The sequence below is a fragment of the Labrus mixtus genome, chromosome 24 (assembly GCF_963584025.1).
Source record: "Labrus mixtus chromosome 24, fLabMix1.1, whole genome shotgun sequence".
Lineage (NCBI taxonomy): Eukaryota > Metazoa > Chordata > Actinopteri > Labriformes > Labridae > Labrus > Labrus mixtus.
Window position 1 is genome coordinate 8,583,335 of NC_083635.1, and position 20,823 is coordinate 8,604,157.

The following is a 20,823-nucleotide window of genomic DNA, read 5'->3' on the forward strand; positions in this document are numbered from 1 at the left end:
CTGCATGCTATGCGCATTTATTGCATTTACGCTACATAGATAAGCACAAGGTATTTGACACCCAAAGGCTGAGCCAAGACAAAGGGGGGGGGGGGGGGGGGGGGGGGGGAGGGGCGGGGCGGGGCACCAAAAGGAGGAGGAAGAAGCTTCTTATTATCTTCAGTCAGGCTGCTCAAATGTTTTCGTGTCTGTGACCCACAAACGGAGCTCCACAGCTGATAAGATTCAACAAGGGGGACACTCCAAATAGGGAGGTTTTGGATGGAGGTTATTGTGCTCGTCTTAAATTCAAATGAATGATTCAATATGTACATTTAAAACCATGGCAACCCCAGTGCTTGATATCTCTTTAAGTCATGCATTCAAACTCGAAGCAATAATTCAAAACTTTAGGAAATATGCCTACTTCTTTTTTTTTTTTTTTGCTCTAAGTTAGTCGATTCAATTTATAACAATCTCAGAACTCTCTCTTCAATATGAAGCAGGAGTAGCAGCCTGCAAGATTAGCTTAGCACGCCTGAAATCTGCCTATCAGCGACCTCAAATCTTCTTTAAAGAGACGTCAAGTCTTTTTTTTTTTTTAATTTGACCTCCTGTGAGCAGACCACATGCTGCAATCCCCGCTAAAAATATCCACAAACGCCTCGTGGTCGAGCTGATAACAAGCCTGTTCATCTCAGCATCTGAGAAGTTGTGATATTTCGGAGCTGCAACTGTGACAAAAGGTTTGCTGTGGGCCTAATTACTAAAGCAAATAAATCACAGCCGAGAGAATCATCCGGACAATCTGCACAACCGCGACTTTGATCGCGTGCTCGCGTCGTTAAAAAAAGATCTGTTGTAATTGTCCTTTCACGAGCCCGGCCCACCAGTGAGGATCCTTAATAAAGAAGGAGGGAGGTTGTCTGGGTTTGTGTAATACTTGATGTGGAAACAGAATTGGGCAATCTGTGTCAAAAGACGCCTGCTTCAATCCAGGGCTCAAAAAAAAACACAAGTATGCAAAACAACCCGACTTTATCAAGAACACTGGAGAGTGGCTGGAGAGTATGAGCTGGCCTGGTGCAGTACGTGCAAGCACACTTCATGAAAAAAGTATTTTGTCTTTTGGTTTATTGCAAAGTCGAACACATTCTGTGTGCATGACAAAGGAGGTTAATAAGTAGAGGAAGACACCGAATTCCTGATCAGATAGTGAGGAGACATGTAAGGAATGCTGAGGAGTAAAGAGGAACACTTGCTTTACTCTGAAAATCTGGAGATAACAGATAAACCGCTGCAGACTGACCCTGAGTGCTCCATGCGGTGTTTGGTGTGGATGTCGCACAGGCGGAATCAAAACCCTGCAGTGTTGTCGAGTCGCAGACAAAAGGGGGAGATGGTTCTTTTGATAAGCTGGCTGCTTAGGAGACAGAAGGATGTAAAGAAGTCAAAGTTGTGTGCACATGATCAGCATAAAAGGTTGTCATAAGTAGGGCCCGACCGATATGGGACTTTTTGGTCTGATGCCGATATCAGTATTAGGGAGAGAAAAAAATCTGATACCGATATCTATCTTTGATCTGTAGAGAAGACAAGATGGTCACTCAACTGGAAAGTATCTGTGCATGAGTATCACTGTCTGGAGAGTGATAATGCTTGTTGTAATCCATATGGCGCCCTCTGCTGGTGAGAGAGAACTGCTCGGTCAATACCATGATTCTCAAATCAAAATTGACAGGTGAATAAATCGAGTAATATAGATGCATATCTCCCTAAGATTTGCAGATACAGATAGTCACTGGATGTGCTAATATCAGCCGATATTATCGGCCGTGATAAATCGGTCAGGCTCTAACACAGACGGAAAGAAAACAACTGTCTCTTAAATAATGGAAATAAGAAATATGTCTAGATTTTTGGGGAGAACATACAGTATGAGGGAGGAGAGAAGACTCCCCCTCCCCCCCCCCCCCCCCCGCGCGCGCGCTCTAACACTGACTGAAGTTCAGTGGTAAGGTTAGACGGCGTCGTGTGTTTTATGGCTGTGTAGGAGGAGCCCATTGTCTCCTAAAATGGTGTTTCAATGGTCCCAGGGTGACCATGGCTCAAACATACACTCGCACACATAAACCAGAGCCTGTGGGAGAGAGAGGTGAGGCCGGAGGAGAGAGGCGAGAGGAGACACATGATGTATGGATGAGCGATTTTACATGCACACCGGAATTGGCAACAAATGCTAGAAAAACCAAACTAAACTCAACATAAATATCCTTTGGACCCACTCTGCTTACATCACCTCCTACAAATGTCCAGTATTATTTTACAGGGAACATATGAGGCCAGCCTATAATCCCAGCGCTGTATGGTCAAGGCATTGCTGCAGTGTTTACATCGTTGTGCGCAGGAGGCGCAGCCGGCCCTCCGTCCAAAACGGCGGAATGCCTGAGTTGTGAAATCACTCCCATCGAGCACGGAGTGGAAAGTATTCTGTTAAAGTGCTTTAAGACGATCCAGTAAATGACAGAGAAAAATCCTGCAGGGCCTTCGATCTGTTTAATAAACACTCGCAAAATAGATGGAGCAAGTCGTCGTCCCCCCCCCCCCCCCCCCCGATCAAAGTGTTTGCATGTGTTGCATCACATGCAAATCGCTCCCAAAGGACGCTGGGAGAAAAGTGCGAGCATAGGGTCAAGAATTTCTCTCTTAATAATTCAGAGCTAATAATGCAGGTTGGAGTTGTTATTGCCAATATGTAAGGCACCCATTATTTCTAAATAGGTGTTGTGGAATATAAACTGGCAACATACGACATGATTTCTACAATTTCTGATACCATCACTCACTTTCATGAAGTATATTTTTAGCAGTCTGGTCTCCTTGAAGGTGTGTTTGTATATTTGTTACATTGCATTCAAAATGATTGCTGCCTGGATTCTGTCAAAGGCGATGCGTCTGAGAGGAAACAGAACATTTATGAGCTGTGACTGAATTATGATTGGCCTGTTATTCACAAAAAAAAGGAGGTTGGGCAAAGATGCACGTAGGCTTGAATTGGAAAAGATCAGGAGACCAGTTAACGTTAAGAAAAAAATATCATTCTTTGAGGGTACTGCTGACTTTTCTGTAGTAAACAAAGCCATAAAACTGAGCTGGATAATGTCAGAGGAAGTGGATAAGGAATTGCAACATTGCCAAATTTGAAAAAAAACACCAAAATGAGAACTGTCAAACGAATACATTTTTTGTAATCACGTTTAATTGTTGAAATTCCATTATTTGTCATTTTAAAATACAGATTGTGAGGATTTTATTTTGAATCGTTGTGGTGACTTCAGCTGAATGTACTTTTTCTTGTTGTTTGAATTCACCCATGCTTTTATTTTGAAATAAAGTAAGGGCCTCCTAGTCGATGGAAGGTTAAGGCATTAATTAAGTAACGGATTAAACAGATTAAAAATCTAAAGGACAACAGAGTTTGTTGAAATGAGACGTTCAGAGATGCAGCGGTGTCGTTCTTTTCCATCATTGCGACTATAGGGAGACACTGAGGAGGCTTATCTACGGTGCACCTAAAGGGACAAATATAAAATAATTGCAAAAATATGACTATATTCCCATCAGGCGTACCGTAGAGCATATTAAGGTCCAAACATTTTAAAGTAAGATAGGCACCGCTGCAAGCACTACCTGCTAAGTATTAGCATTTTTGCAATTGTCAGTGTTAGCATATTAGCCTGCTCACATTAACATTACGCTCGAAGTAGTGACCAAGACCATTTAGCATTTAGCATGATCAGAATTTCTTCTCATCACACTTGCAGGAATAATTTTTCAGGGTAGAAGTAACCAAACATGAAGCAGCCTTGTTTGCAGAGTGTTTTTTTGTTAGTCCTTCTTATTAAATGAAATACTGCATGAACCAGACATATCCCCCAAATATCAGTGGGGAGTCAACAGCTCAGAACAGAGGAATTCAACGAGGCATTGTGAAACTGATTAAAATATCTCAATAATATTGTAACATGCAGTCGTGCGCCAGTTTTTAACCGTTACCTCATCGTGCAGAGCTGGTAAAACTCAATAAATACAACAAAATCAAATATGTGACAATTGACAGCGAGAGTAAAACTTGAGCCTGTGTTTTCATGGATATTATCTTGTTGTCAACGTGTTTTATCCTCGTACTTTCACACGACGACCTTTGACCCCCTGTTTCACAAGACAGCCCGAGGAACGGGGGGGTGTGAGAGAGAGAGAGAGAGAGTGAAAATGAAAGGGGAGAGGGTGGTGCGTGGGGTACATAAAAAAATCTGGGCACACATAAACGAATTTACAGCAGGAGCAGCACAAAGCAGCTCCGGGGGATGACCTCACAACTGGGGAATGTGTGTGTGTGCATGTGTGTGTGTGTGTGTGTGTGTGTGTGTGTGTGAGAGAGAGACAATGTGTGTTCACTCCTTCACTTGGGGGGTAAATACAGAAGACACAAACAAAAATCATTAAAAAAAAACGATGTCTTTGTAAGGGTATAAGACTGCAATTTCCCCCCCCCCCCCCCCCCCCCCCGAGGAGAAAAAAAATATGTTTTCAGACAAACTGATCACTCAACATGCTCCAAACACAGGACACACACACTCTCTCTCTCACACACACACACACAGAATGTGACGACAGCATGGGTCTGGATTCAATCTGGGCGCTTCCATCAACAGGCCAACCCATTTGTCCTAAATCTCCATACTGTCCTGAGGGCCAATAGACAGAGAGAAGAAGAGGGGGGGGGGGGTAAAGGAAGGAATTTTTGGGTTGTAGCCCAGCGTTTCTATATGGCTTTCATCTCCATACCGCCTCCATTAGAGCATGCTTAAAGCTGCTGGCAGGTCAAGACGGTTCTGCGGTGGAAGCGCTTCGCCCTGACCTGAGGGCGACCACAGTGTGCAAAGACACAAAAATATGTTTTGCAGGAGAAGAAAAAAATAATTAAGAATGTGGAAAAACATCAAGGTGGAGAGGTTCATTTCTGCATGCAATTTGGAAAGAGACATGACCTGCATATACCTAATGTCAGTTTATGATCGTGTTTGAGGAGACGCGAGGAAGCATCCAAGTGCATTTCATTCAAATCACGGTGAGGAAATCGACTCGGGGTGTTATTGCCGAGCAGGTTTGCACATCAGGTCCATATCCAGAGGAAGTGCAGTCTGGTTAGTTGAGTTTTCAGATGCAAAAATGCCTCGCCTAGCTTCGAGGATTCTTCATGGTTAAGCTCCTCTTTAGCTCCGCCCTTCCTCTGTCTGGCTTTATTAACTTACAAATTGCCACAAGCGGGACCACCAGAGGTGCAGCTAGGGGGGGGGGGGGAGAGAGGGAGACTCATGAAAACTATATTCAGCCAGGGTGTGTTTTTCCTTCAGAGCATCATATCAGTGGAATTAGCCGTTTTCACACATGCCCTCCGGATAATATCTAGATCATTTCAGGAGGACCGCTCTGGATAGTCTCCTGACTTGGCTGTTGACGTTATGCAGAAGTAGCGGACGAAGCAACAGAGTCCGCTATACGATGCCATATTGAGAATATTTGCCTTCATAGCAATGCAATGTGTAGTTAAAAGGAATCACACAGTCAACAATACGAGCGGAGAACAACATATTGAAGAACAGGAAACGGAGATCGTAGCGGTCGCGTGCATACACTATATGCACTGACTCCAGTATCAGGATGTAAACGCCACCACCCTCTCCCATTGGCTCGATGTCATTTCTCTGGATAATATCCCGCTGTGTTCTCACATCAGCAGGAATTTTCAGGAGTTTTTCTGCAAGTGTGAAAGCCCTCAATGAGAGAGTCAACATCCGATCATCCGTTTAAAGATAGTGTTAAAAAATGTGTGTGATAGAAATTGTGTATCTATAGACGTTGTGTTAACCATGCATGTAATCGGGTGGCTGTGCACCCTGCATTCAGGACCTTGATGTTTCTTTACATACTTCTTGTCTGGTGAAAGTATTAAACTAAAGGGTAGTACATACCTTTCTATCTTGAAGCGTGGATAAAGACACATGTAGCAAAAAAAAAGTCTGCAAATTTGTTTTAGGTTCTGTTTTAAAGAAAGCCAGACATGTTGACTTCACTTCAAGTTTCGCAAGATTAAATTACAGGCAAATGTTGAGATATAAAAATGCATGAAAGTGGCCTCAGAACATGTCAGAATGCTTACAAGACAAAAGACGAGACACAAGGCATGTGCGTGTATATGTGTGTGTGTGTGTGTGTGTGTGTGTATGCACAGGCGTTATCCATGTCAGCATGCATACCCCACGGAGTCTGAGTGTTTTCATCACCCGACTCCAAACGACGTCATCCCAAAGAAAGAAAAGAAATCCGTTTTTTGTTGTTGCAATCAGTATGTGTCAGTCTTTCCGCTCATCTGTGTGAATGTTTATCTGTGTCTGCTCGCTCTGCTCTGTCTGTCTGCTCATGTTTTAGTCTGCTGATGTGACCTTCCACCCTTCCACCCATCTATCCGTCTTCCTGCCTGCCTGCTCTGTCAGCTCGTTTGCAGGGCTGGTCGGCTGGCGGGTTTTGTCCCTGAGTAATGCTGCCGATAGTTTTTACAATTTTGGGTCAAGTGCTTTAAAGACGTACACAAGATAGTGTAGCTATTGCGCCGTGTGCAAAAAATCCAAAAAACGTACTGTAAAATTCAGAAAGCACACCCAAAGGATAAAAGTATTACCCTTATTCACAAAGGGATTGTACAGCTTTTGCGCTCCCCTAAACCTGTGCAAAAGAGATTTTGCAAACTTGCAAAGTGTTTAAAATGTTCCACAAAATGTGCTGCAGCGCAAAAAGCATATATATCTTTGCGCTTATTCAAATGAGCCGTTATGCATTCATTTAAGGCACAGTTGGGCCCTTTCTAAACAATTAAGTCATATACATTGGTGCTAAAAGCCACCTGCGGTAAGAATGATAGTTTTTAACCATGTGCTGAGAGTTGGTGGTAACTGCGCCACAGTATTTATGAGGTCTGTCACTCGTAAAATTCAGAACGCACACGCAAAGGGTAAAAGTATTAAACCCTTGAAAAATGGGTCCCTTATTCTCAAAGGGATTGAATAGCTTTTGCGCCCCCTGAACCTGTGCAAAAGAGACACACAAAACTCATGGTAAAACTCCCAAAGCACACGTAAAGTGCAAATGTTCCGCAAAACGCGCTGCGGCGCAAAAAACGTGTCTTTGCGCTTATTCAAATGAGCCATTATGTATTCATTTCAGGCACAGTTGGGCCCTTTCTAAACATCTAAGTCATATATATTGGCGCTTACAGCCACCTGTGATTGTTTTTACCATGTGCTGAGAGTTGGTGGTAACTGCGCCACAGTATTTATGAGGTCTGTCACTCCAAAACTCTCCAGTTATCCTGAAAATTCTAACTCTGGATGATTTTTTAAAAAGTACAGTTTCTTGACATTCTGTTATTATTATAAAATATCTGAATGAGCGGCTCTTGCTGGCTTTGTTATGTTAAGATACAGATGAAGCTTTGTTATAAAGTAGTGCTACTTCGGTACAGACTCAACTTCACAATAAACAGGTTAAAAGTGTGAATGTTGACTGAACTCAGATTGGTCAGGATCAGACGCTTGGCACCTTGGCGCAGCAGAGAGAGGAGGTGCAATGAGGTCATCAGACAATGAGACCCAATGTTACAGTAATAGGACCTTGAGATATAGCAGATAGCAGTGGCAATTCATGCTCAACACACAGCGCTATTAGCATCCTGAATCGCTTCTGAGTTCAAACATTAACCTTCAGTGTATCATTAGTGAGGTTTTAACCAGGAGCTAAATCATCCCCAGAGGTTTCTCTTCCTCTTCACAACAAACAAACCCCGGTGATTCATGCAGATTTTCTATCCTATGCTTTTGAAGGCCAAGTCACATCCCAAAGGCTTTGAACTGGTTACTGCTAGCTTTTTTCCAAGATGCTCGTCATGTTTTGATTGGCAACACACCCGTAAAGAAAAAGTGACAAAGCGGGGCATCAAGCAGAGCATGTAGCCTGCGGTTAGCGTGAAACAACTTCCACCTAAGACTAAGTCGGTTTTTCATAAAATAGTTATTTGTCCTTGAAACTTAAATTCATTTTTTGTTTTTAAAGAAAAATGACAGATTAGATGCATACAGACCGTTTTTTCTGTGATTGTTTTGATCATACTATAAGAGTGGCTATCACCCTTTTCTCATGCTAATGCCTGTTTGCAAACACAACCTGTTTGTCCCCGTAGTGCGCCTGAATGGCTTCTCTTGTCCGTTTGATAAAGGCTGCGTCTCACATACAGATGCTCTCCCCTTCAGCTCCAGCTCCTCCACCTTAATGCACACGTGTCTGCACACACACACACACATCAACACTCAAAGCGTCCTCCACCTCCCACGCTTCCTTAATGTTTTCTGCCGCAACAGTTGCCATGGCGTCTCTGCTCACCACTTGTGCGGGACAGCACAATAACAAGGAGGAGTGTCATTCAGTGTGATAGGGCTTGTTGTGCATGTGCCTAAATCTACTTGTCAGCATTAACTAGTGAATCACGATTATTTAAGGTCTGAATTTCTTTTTTTTTTTGTTGCGTTTATGCTATTTTGTCCCTTTGGGCACATCGTAGTTAAATCCTCCTCAGTGTCACCCTATAGTCGCAGTGATTGGAAAAGAACAACAATGATGCAACTTTGAATGTCTCATTGCACTTTAAAGAACTCTCAGACAGCTCAGCTTTGGTTGGACCAGAAGGATGTTACTTTATTTCAAAATAAAAGCAGGGTTGAATTCAAACAGTAAGTAAAATAAAAATGGAAGCTTAATTTGCCAAAACAATGAATTTAGTAAAAAATTGAAATTAAAAATGTGATTAATCGCAATTTAATTTAGCGATAATCACTGTTAAATTGCCTAGTCAGCATAAATGATTCAGCACTAATGCAGGGGTTGCCAATCCTTTTCCCTCGGAGTCATAGCAGCAGGGTAGTAGCGTCAGGATCAGCATGCTCATGTCAACTCAAGTCTTGGATGAAATTTGTGTTGCGTTTTTTTTAAATAGCTATCGCTAAAAACTATTAAGAAAACTCATTTCCACACCTGCTAGAGCACATCAACTCGTCCATACTTTAAAAAAGAAACAACAACAAAAACTCATTCTCCCTCTGTCTTCGCTCCTTTGTCACCGACATAGTCCTGCCTGACGTGAAACATTGAAACCGACTCTTGTGTAAACCGAAGGAGCAGCCGTTGAGGACTCTCTCTCCGTGGAGCGAATCTCCAGAGACGTCTGAGTGAAGGCTTTGAAGCAGCTTGAATAATAGAATGAAACGTCCACTGAGTGATGTGACCTGAGTGTATTGGCTTAGCCTCCTTCAGCTGAAGGATAGCATCTCTTCTTGGTACATTTGTCCAAACACTCTGTGTGACAGTGTGCATGTCCTCACACCTGCCTTTGTGGTTATTTATCTGCCAGAATGGATGTTTGGAATCTATTAGGGAGACATTTGAAAGTCTCCTGTGCGTATGCTTAGTGTTCCTCCCAAAGATTGAGTTTGAGAACTCAACTTTTTAAGATGGTTTGAAATATCCCAAGTACAGAATATGAACCAAGGTTTCATTTACAACTGTGCCAAACAGCCAACTGGCCAAGACTGTGTATGCAGCAACTTTTTTTTTGCATGTAGGAACTTTTTTCTATGAATGTATTTTTGCAGGAAGTTTTTCTTTCGATTAAAGTATTTTTGCAAAACAAATATTTTTTCAGGAACTTTTTTTCGATCACTGTATTTTTGCAGGAACTTTTTTTCCAATGAGTGTATGAATGCAGGAACTTTTTCTTGATGAATGTGTGTATCTTGGTTCTTTGGCTGATGCTGCCAAGTAGTAGTCCAGCACATTTCTCCTTGTTAACAGAGGCGCTGCTAGTCAACAAGCAAGGCCAGGGGTCAGTTGGGGGGGCCCCAGGCCTGTTGGGGGGCCCCTGATGGCTGATAAACTTTAGACCACAGCAGAGGCTCAAAATGTTTGCAATGACAGCAGACATTGATTTTCAATAAAGATAAACATGCAAGCTGTGTAAGGTTTTTCCACAAGAGGAGAAGGTAACTAAAAGTGCTTGTTGTTGTTGCTGTTGTTGTAGGTCAGATCGATTATTTCTGATGCGTTTGAGGTAGTCAGGAAATCTAAATGCTGATTGGCTTTGACAACACAGCTTAAACCTGCAGTTCTGTGAATTCCTGTTAGATTTTGCTTTGTGAATTTCTAAAAAAAACAATTCCCCGACCATGATCACATTTTTAAAAAATCATCATAAATCTTGGACAGGGGCTGATCAGTGTACAATGAGTGAGAGACCGTCCAATTACCTGCTTGCATGCAAATGAGTTTGCTGAGTGTTGCCAACGCTTAGTCTAATCAAGTTTTTTTTTTTTTTTATGCAAATCAAGTTTAAATCAAAATCACACAACGCGGACAAGGACATGCAAATGAAATGGAAGCAGAGTGCTGAGTACAGACAGCACAGCCTCCACTGATTATTTATTCCTTATTGTCTTATCAAACCTGCTTGTCGTCTACGATGAGAAACTCAATGAGGTGGCTGTTTCACCGCTTTGAGGTGCAGAAAATGACTGTATTCAAATTGAGCAAGTTTGAAAGAAGATAACATCTTTAAAAAAAATCTGCAATATGAGCTTTTGAATGGGAGCTACATACTTTCCTCAACCTCTGCCCCTTTCTTTCTCTTTCTTGGCATTCTCTTATTTCTTCTGGTGATTATTTGCAGAATAGAAAGTGGGCTGGGATTTGCAGGGTAACTGATGATAGGATACGATACTATACCGTAAATGTACTTGAGCTTGTATCCCCATTTGTCAGGAGGCTTAAAGCCCGCCTCAGCTCTGGCTCTTTGTTCCAAGGCTTACTGCAAGCTGGTTTGTGACAGCCTTCCCAATATGGCGACCTCCAATGATTGGCTTCAAAATCCCTCTTCAGAAAGCAAGAGACAAACGTCCATTTTTATATACAGTCTGTGGTTATCACAGCGTTAATGCTAACTCCTAGTTGAACTGGCAATGACTTATGACTAATTGTTTTTACAATGAGCCTTGAAAAACGGAGTACAAGCGACATTCTTACCCCCTTATCCGTATTTGGATTCCCAACATTTCTCCCAGTTGTCATTTTTTATTGTTTCTGCATACCTTCTGCTACATGCCTGTATGTGTTCCTGCGATCACACAAGTGCAGGTAAACCATGTCGGGCGTGTTTGCGTAGCTGTATACACACTCCATGAATGTGTCTGCGTGTGATCACCTGGCCTGAAACATTACCAAACCTTAAATATCAAAGTGAAAACTGAGCGGCCTCACTTCTCCTCAGCTCAGGGTCTAAATATTTAGTCTGCAGAATAAACACAGCAGACTTCGAGGAATGCTCTGTTCACAAGCGACAGCAGCGCTTTCATCCCTCCGAGGATAATCTGGGAAAAAGACAAATACTGTCGTTTCATCTGAGTGTGCCGCACGTGTAGCTATGACGCTATGGCGCTCTGCTAAACTGTAGATTACAAAGAAGAAGAAGTCCTCTGAAGTTATCTATCTTTATCTGAAATATTTTTGAAACGTCTAAAAAATGTTGTTTCCTTTAAAGGTGCAATACGTAGATTCCACCACCAGGGGGCTCTCAATCAATACTACAATAGCAAAAGATGATGTCGAGGCTGGCGGGGAATCATGGGAGTTCTCTCTGCTACTATCTGTAGCAATTATGAGCATGTAAAAACTTTTACCAATGTCTGAGGTGCTTTCACGTTTTTAGCACAAGAAAAATGTGTTGAAAATTGCCCATATGGTCGTTTAAAAAGTTTGTTAATCCATTAACCATTTGTAAAAAATAAAACAGTCCGAAATGAGACTTCAACATTTTCCCGGCAACACAAAGGTTTTGTGTTTTGAGGAAGTTCGTAACTACTAAGACAGAATTGTCATGTGCTTAAACATGAGATCCACCAGACAGACTCCCTTTTTGTGTGTATGTGTGTTTGAGTAGAGGCATACAATGAGTAGAATACGGACAGGAGGTTTGGCGGGGGGGGGGGGGGGGGGGGTTGACAGATCCATCCCTTCTCCTTTTTACAACTCTGGAATGCAGCTGGAATCCAAGCTTGACTCCCCTGATGGCTCCACCCACACTCCCACCACCTCACATCAGTGCCCCCCCCCCCCCACACACACACACACACACACACACACACACACACACACACACACACACACACACAAGCTGGGTTCATTCCAGTTATATGATGTAGGTTAGGTCATTCTAGCCACAAAGTAAGTGGTTTCCTGTTCTTACCTGTCCAGCCGATGTGTAACCCCATGTGCTCTGCTTTTTGGTGTGAATGCATGTGTGTGTCTTTGTGTGTGTGTGTTCAAGAGGAAGCACTCCTTAAAGAAAGAATACGTTTTTAAACCAGGCTTGGTTCCAATATTTCAAAAGTTAATTATTAACACAAGACTAGGATAGGATAACCTGTGCCCACCTCTGCAGGTTTGTAAGCTAATTTTCACTTTAGCAGCATTTGTTCTTACATTAGCTTCTAAGGCTAAAAAAAACACTTGTTCACTCACAGCCCGACCGATTAATTGGCCAGCCGATAATTTTGGCCGATATTAGCATATCAAGTGACTATCGGTATCGGCTAATTGTATCGCAGATCTGCACCGATGTTACTAGATTTGTTCATCAGTCAAATAGCATTTCATTTGAGTTTTATTGTAATCAATTAGCAGTTCTATTTCACCAGCAGAGGGCGCTGTATGGATTACAACAAGCATCATCACTCTCCAAATTGTCAAGCTGTGATGCACAGTTAATTTCCAGTTGAGCGACCATCTTGTCTTCATTATATATATTTTCCACAAGTGTTTGATAACTGCCTCTGAGGGATCGACATAATAAATATGTATATGTGTAACTATATTTATCTATCGCTACAGATCAAAGATAAATCCAAGAAAGATATCAGTATCTAATATCGATATCAGTATCAGTATCGGCCCCAAAAAACCATTTCGGTCATAAGTGTTTAAAGTCTTTGATTTCTTCCACTCTGTCTGAATGATTCAGCCTTGAAGTGACATTTCCACAGTCAAACCAATTCATAACACTTAGCCTTAACATCTGGTTAGGCAAAGGTAAGGCCGATGCTTAAGGTAAATGACGTTTTGCGCCTCCAAACATTTTTTCCATCCTATTTATAATTCCCGTCGACGTTCCTCGTGTCACATTTTTCCACCGAGAACTTTCGCAAACTGCGTCACTGCCTTCGAAAACGTCTAAACTATCTTCTTTTTTTAATGCTTACATTTGAGAGGGACGCTTCTCTTTGTTCTCACACCTACAGCCAGGGTCAGTGTGGTGTTTACAACACCGAGTTGTTGCCGCGGCAACAGACAAAAGCCCTCACAGTCAGAGTCTGCAGAGTTGAATTCAGAAATCCTTGGGAGGGATATGAAAAACAAAGAGACACAGGAAGAGATTTTGGTGCACTTGTATTTAGCGATAAGGTCCTTATTGTCGGCTCGTTTAAATGCAACACAGTAACCGTCATTCAGCAGCAAATATAGCTTTTGAGACATCCCCACATGAAGATGTTAAATATGACTTCTTACATCTGAAAACAAACAAAGATCACAATTCTCTGTACCAGTATTAGTCACATTTATTTGCTAAGAAAAAAACACAATTTGATTATTTCTGATACAGGCCATCTTGCAAGTAGCAACGAGTTCCTTGATTGGACAAAAAAGATGAAGCATGCTACAGAACCCTAAAGTTATAAGAAACTGCAGGACAAGACAACCAAAGAAATGTTCAAATCAAAACCCAATTCATGCCACGTTTTTTGATCTTTTGAGGTTGAAAGAAAGAATGTTCAAACATCTCTGATTGTCCTGGTCTCTTAAAATTTCAGTACAAGTCAGCGTCCAGAAAGCCACAATGTACACTCATGTTCACCAGCGTCCTTTAATCCCAAGTGGAATCCCATCTAAACCCTGTAAACACACCCAATGAAGCAAATCCAAACATGTGTTTAGTCATGTTATGATCGCCCGGCATGCCGGTCTCTCTCGAGCCGACTGTCTCCTCTTTGTGCAAAATGGAAAGATTTAATAACTTCATAAAACCAAAACGGCATGAAGACATGCAGGTAAACATCCAAATACACACACACACACACTACACACACACACACACACACACTGCACCATATGACTGCGGTAAGTCATTTCAGAGCCTATTAAATCTCCATTAACACACAGCCTCCCTGCTAGCCGGCGCTAATCCAACCCAGGTGTGTGTGTGTTTGGGAGCGTTTTTACCCAAACTCTAGTTACTGCTACTTCACTCTCTCTCTCTCTCTCTTTCAGCATTTCTCTTCTTTCTCTTTTTGATATCTCTTCATTTCTTATCTCACCTCAGACAAAGGATTCTACTTCCCACGCTCTGCTTTCATCCTGGCAGCTCCGCAACACCAAACCTCCTCCAATTAGGTCAAATTAAGGTAAATTGCAGCTCTCAGCGGGAAGCCAGACTGACACACCTCATAGTTAATCTCATTAAGCGGACTCATTGCTCTGGCCTTGAAGAAAAACAGCCTTGTTTTTCCCTTTTTACATAAATGAAACCTTTTCTTTGAGCTTTCTTCAGCCGTGTCGGCTGTCGCTGCTCGTATCAAAAACATTACTGTGATGATTCATAATGTGATTTATTAATGATGACATCATCTCGATATCATGAAATTAATGTTATTGTGGGCTGCGTATCACAATGGCACGTATCGTATGTTATTGTATCATGTTACATCATGTATATTAATTTAAGGCATCACATTGATTGCATTGCAAATGGCTTTGTGTCGTGTTGCGTTGCGTTGCGTTGCGTTGCGTTGCGTTGCGTTGCGTTGCGTTGCGTTGCGTTGCGTTGTGTTTTGCACCGTGTTGCTTTGCGCTGTTTTGTGTTTTGTCATTTTGTGTTTTTTTTGTTTTGCGTTGTGTTACGTTTTGTCTGTTTGCGTTTTTTCCGCTTTGCGTTGTTTTGCGCCGTGTTGTGTTGCAACGTTTTGCATCATGTTGCTCTGATTTGCATCATGTTGTGTTGCGTTGTTTTGCGCCGTGTTGTGTTGCATCGTTTTGCGCTGTTTTGCGCTGTAATGCGTCATGTTACGTCATGTTACGTCATGTTACGTCGTGTTTTGCGTCGTGTTGCGTTGCGTTGTTTTGCGTCGTGTTGCGTTGCGCTGTTTTCCGTCATGTCGCATCGTGTTTTGTCGTTTTGCATTGTGTTGTGCCGCTGGTGTTGTGACATGTCACGTTGCATCATGTGTAATTTTGTGTCAGGTTGCGTCGTGTTTTGTCCTGCTGTATGGCATCATATCATATCGCGGGTTACCATGCAGTTCCCCCTCCCCCAGTTTGAGTAGTTATAACCCTCTCTGAGCTGCCAGCAGGCTCATTTGCTTTTGTGGTACCTTTTTAAGTAGCATTCAATAAGAAAATAGGATACAAACAGCGTGAAGCCTCCAAAATGTGGACTTTTTGTATTAACAGCCAAAGCCTGAACACAAATTCTGCTCTTCAACGTTTAAAAAATAAAACACTGTGTCCCCGCTCTCGAGTCCAAAATGTAGGCCAACAATGCTGGAGGTTTTTTTTTTACTATCTTGCAGGGACTACTGGATCTCAGAAACTAATAACTTATGCACACAACCTCTGTCAGTCCCTCACACACACACACACACACACACACACACACACACACACACACACACACACACACACACACACACACATGAATGTTCTGGGAAGGTACTCTGCAGGAGAGAATATGATCTCTGCTTGGAAGTGACGCTGTTCCCTTGCTAAAGCAGCACAAACACACATTGTTATGTTTCTGTGTGTGTGTATGAGCGTGTGTGTGGGGTGATATGTGGGTGTTGGTGACAGTACAAACATGTCCACTCCACTGGAGATCTCATATGAGAATACTTTACCAGTTTGTAATAATAACAATAGCACGTTTACCAGACGCTTTTATTGCTTTAATGGTTTAAGAAAACCGGCCGATTTATTGGAAAGTCAGCGCGGCTTGATTGTTTAAATGCCTCTAAGGTAAATGTTTGCATTCGTCGTGTAAAACATATTTTTTTAAAGTCGTGCTAAAAAGTCCAGCTTTCCTTGTCCACTGCTTTTTATAGCGTTTTATTTGGCCTCAGTGCTGTGAAATATTGCCCTGCCTGCAGCTGCTATCGGGCCGTTCGAATGTTTTGGTAAGATAGTCATGACACAGAGGAGACAGATGTGCGCAGCTGTGACCGGCCGCCATGCAGCCCACCCACCCACATTTATTCTGTGATTCATCATCTGTGCCTCTGCAAATGCTGCAGAATGTTCCCGAAGTCCGGCCAAGTCGTAAAAAAAAAATATTCACGAGAAGCTCATTGGCGCCCTCTGGTGGCCAAAGTGAGTCACTACAGATACTTTTGAAAGCTTTTTCTGAAGCTCCTGAAATTGGCTGGTTAGTCTAGTTTTTTTTTTTAATTCCCTTCCAAATCCACACTTTTATAAACAGGTTGAGCATGAGAACAAGTGAGTTTCAGAGGGGAGGGGGCAGCTAATGGTCAGTTTGTTCCCACTTTCCTCAACGGTCCAGGCTCAATAATTTCAAGCCTGCATGGCAGCTATGATGGAGGAACTTTTTGACTGAGGATTGATGGGTAATCAGAATCAGGGTTTGTATTCACACACATTCTGAGTATTGATATGAGGCTGTGTGGCAGGGCTGGAAATATTTGCATGCTCACCTCTCTCTCCACTTTTGCACCCTTTATCCCTATATCAGACACACATATGCATATTTTATGGAATTCTGTAAATGTAATCGACTTTAAAAGTGCAAATACGAGTGTGGTTTATGGTTTTGAATCTATTAAACTGGGTTGTATTTGAATGAAAAAATGTAGATATTAAGTCCCATCTTGCACTATAATTATGCATTGACTTTAGTTTGATACTTTCTTTAAATTAAGGCAAAGATTTATGATGTAAGGTCAGTGTCAATGTAGTTCTTCAAACTCTCCACCAGATGGCGGTAGAGGATTACAACTCTCATTCTCAGGATCATGCCTTTCTGATGAGCCAATGCGTCAGACTTAGAAGTGGTTTCCCTCCCGTCGGCCTGTGAAGTTCACGCATCACAATTAAAGTGGAGCTTTAAGCATAAGCTGCACAATCCTCAACTCACACCTGCAACCGATACCACTTGTCCCGGCTCTCCCCGCCCCCCCTCGCCTCCTCTCGCCTGGCCTGGCCTCTGGAGCCCGAGTGTTCCTCCTCTGAGCTGTTTTTCTATTTATAGCCGCAGAGCTCTGGCTGTGTCTGAAACTTCTGCTGTCTCTTTTTTGTTTTGCTTCCTTACTGTCTGACAGATTGTTTTCGGGGTGGGGAGGGGGCGATGGCGAGGGGGTCCCGCAGTTTAAATCACTTTGCCTGTCAAGGCCGGGGGGGGGTCATGCTTACATGTATACTCCGATGTCAAGGATACGCTTTCATAGAGGCCAGCGTGGCAGGCAGGGAAAAAAAAGAGAGAATTAGAATAATTTCTCTGAGTTATTCTGAACAGATGCTCAGATTATGCTGTAAAAAAATCTGCAACTGTCAATGTCCTTAAATTGACTTCACTTCTAATCCGTACACCAGAATGACCTGTATGAGAAATGGACGTAATTAGTGCAACATCATCCGCTGATTTTGATGCAATGTTTACATAAAAACGATCCACTGGAAACAGAATCGCTTTTCATTCTCCAAATAGTTCTGAGTTCAGACGTCAATGTTTTGATATCAACTGAAAAAACGACTACAAACCCCGTAGTAAGCATTCCAGGCCACTAGTTGACAGTGTGACTTTGTAATGAAACAACACGCTACTGAAAAACGACCTTAAACTACAGAGCGGGTACATTTTAAGGGGGGAAAAAGAAATCATGCCAGGCGCCATTTTCACAAACAGAACTTGGGAGTCGGCCATTGTTGTTGTAGTCCACCTACTCGGGCATGGTTATTGACTGGAACCATAAGGCGCATGTGCTAAATGTCTTGTGTTGGCCGATCTCTACATACAAGCAGGAGAGTTTCCCCATGCAACGTTCAAACAAAGAATTAGCCCAAACGATGTTCACATATTTTATTGGATTGATTGATTGGTATGGACATGTTGAACCGGTTGTTGTTGGGGTTTGAAAGATGGCACTGATAGTTGGCTCCGTGTTGGTGGAAAGAATGGATGCTTGCTTTCAAACCGGCATGATCTAATGTTTTGCTTTAATTGCTGCGTTTAAGCTCAAGCTGGGGATTAGAAAGAATAGCAGAATAAAGCCAGGATGTCTGTTAAAGTGAGTCAATAAAAGTGAGGAATGGACCGGAGGAGTAAGCTTCTGAAAACCAGGTTGAGAAAGGGACGGATTGGTGGATGGAAGAGGAGAGAAGAAGAAAGAGGAAGTCAAGGGGGGGAGGGGTCACTTGGTCAGTAGCTGCCTCGGGGGCCTCGCCGTGGAACTCTGACCTGGAATTCCAAATAAATAATTCCCTTAACTCTCCATACTGAAAGAGCCTCTCACACAAACACACACACAGAAAGGAAGTCGAATTGAACAATTTCTCCAAATCCACCGCTTATTTGAACTTCTACCTCCAAGTATTTGGTATATTTGATCAACAGACACTGGATAATACCGCAGGGTTAAATGCCACACACGTTCACACAAAACACTCACAAGTAGTAAGACTGGAAGCTTAGCTGCCCAAATCCTGCAATGTGTGAGCAGGAACATTCAGTTAATCTTTCCTAAATGCAGCATGAAACACTTTAATTCAGAGAACGCTCAGGCGAAAAAGCTCTTCAACGATAGTGTTGATACCGTCACACACTAAATAGGCAGTAACATAAAGTCACCAAACTAAGCAGGATGTCCTTTCTTGAACTCGGATGTACCCAAATCACAAACCAGCGTTCGGATCAAAACTGTACCTCAGATAAAATCAGATAAAGAAAATTGAATTTGTATTCCTTTGGGCTCATTTTTCAGCAACAGGACAGGATATGAACATGTAGTGTCCTCCTGTCCTAACATTCCTTATGATTGTGGCGCACAAACACACACTCATCGAAACAAAGAGGATGTAAAAACTCTTCTGATTGGTATCTAAAGATCTGGAGAAAATTTAAAATTGAAAGTGAAAAAGGCTTCTCAATTGCCCATATTCAAAGTGCAGGAAGACGATGGGTCAGAGGTTATTCATGGCTTCACAGCGCGTACTTTGCAGGCTATAAAGTGTGACGCTGGTTCATTGGAACCTTCTCATTATCCCTGTGTTGTAACATCGTGCTTGGCAAATTGCTAAGGTCTGGGAACATTACGTCCATGTAAACGGAAAACAGGGACGAAGCCAGCCTTCATCTTTGGTATTTCAGCATTCAGCAAAAAGGATTCAAGCTAGCTCGCTAGGGGTCAGTTAGCAAACTCATTAGCTTGGTTGCTAATGAAGCAACGAGTGTTCATGCAGATTATTTGAAAGATTAGTTATCTACAGTGCATTGTAACTGTCCGTGTTTTAGAACTGTTTTATGTATTTTAATTTTGAAGTGTTTTTAACTTTTAATTCCAATTAGAGGGTGGAGACATTTCAAACGAAGGTGCAATGCATGCTTTTGCTACCTTGTGGAACCGGGCCCTCCCCACCCACTCACTGGAGGTAAATTCTCCTGATAATATCCTGCTGCGTTCCAACACGTCCAAGACGCTTGTGTTTGAGATGTTGTGAAACGTGCTCACTCGGTGTGTGGACCAAATCACTGAAGTTTACACTGATTTAGACAAACACTTAATTGGGAGTTGTAGTTCTAACACACTGCGGCACATGTGAGAGGATCCCATCCATGCTTCCCCTCTGGTCCATGACAAACCGCATTAGAGGGAACATTAGTGGAAACAGGGGCCACTGTAAATGCACACACACACACACACAAATACCCCATGGGATGGACATTTTTGCCTCCAAGACCTAACAGTGCACAATTAGATCATCCACCCTCCCACACACACTAAAAGTAATTCAACACTGTATGCGTTCTCACTGGAGGAGAGCTTTAATCTGCAACAGGCAAGAGGGACGCAGAGAGAGATTCTGGCTACGGAAATGAATGTTTGCTTTTCAGCCGTCTCTATTTCAAACTGCTCTCTCTCTGTTTTTTTGTTTTTTTTTGCCGTCATTGTTGAGAAAACATCCCAAAGGAGATGTGAGATTGCTCGACCGAAAACACTGCCAAACAAGCCCCGCTGTTTCATATGGTTCTTTTCAACACAGCATTAGGCGCTCTTGTCAAAAAATGTACCCCCCCCCCCTCCCCGTGACAGGAGGTATTGTGTTTCTCCGTGCGGCATGAGAAGAGGCTTAAAATATTCTTTCTCACACATTGTACAGTATGTTTGGGTCTCTCAGGTACGGCCATCTCATTGGAAACAAATGTTGATGTCATATCCTATTAGCCTCTAAACTGCATTTCTTTGGGTTAGGGTTACTTTGTTGATGCTATGATAGCTCGCCCTATTTCTTAAAGGAACAAGGTAAGATTGCTGTGGGTGCAAATGGGCGACGTGAAAAAAGTCAAGATAACATTTGCTATCTTTTAAAGATACAACATGTAGAATTTTGACACCAAAATATCTAGGCTTT

General features: G+C 42.4%; 1 protein-coding gene across 2 annotated transcripts in view; it reads right to left on the reverse strand.

Annotated features, from left to right (window-relative positions):
* Positions 1 to 20,823, reverse strand: part of LOC132959500 (rho GTPase-activating protein 6-like) — a 72,031-nt gene that overhangs the window by 44,157 nt on the left and 7,051 nt on the right. The window lies entirely within an intron of this gene.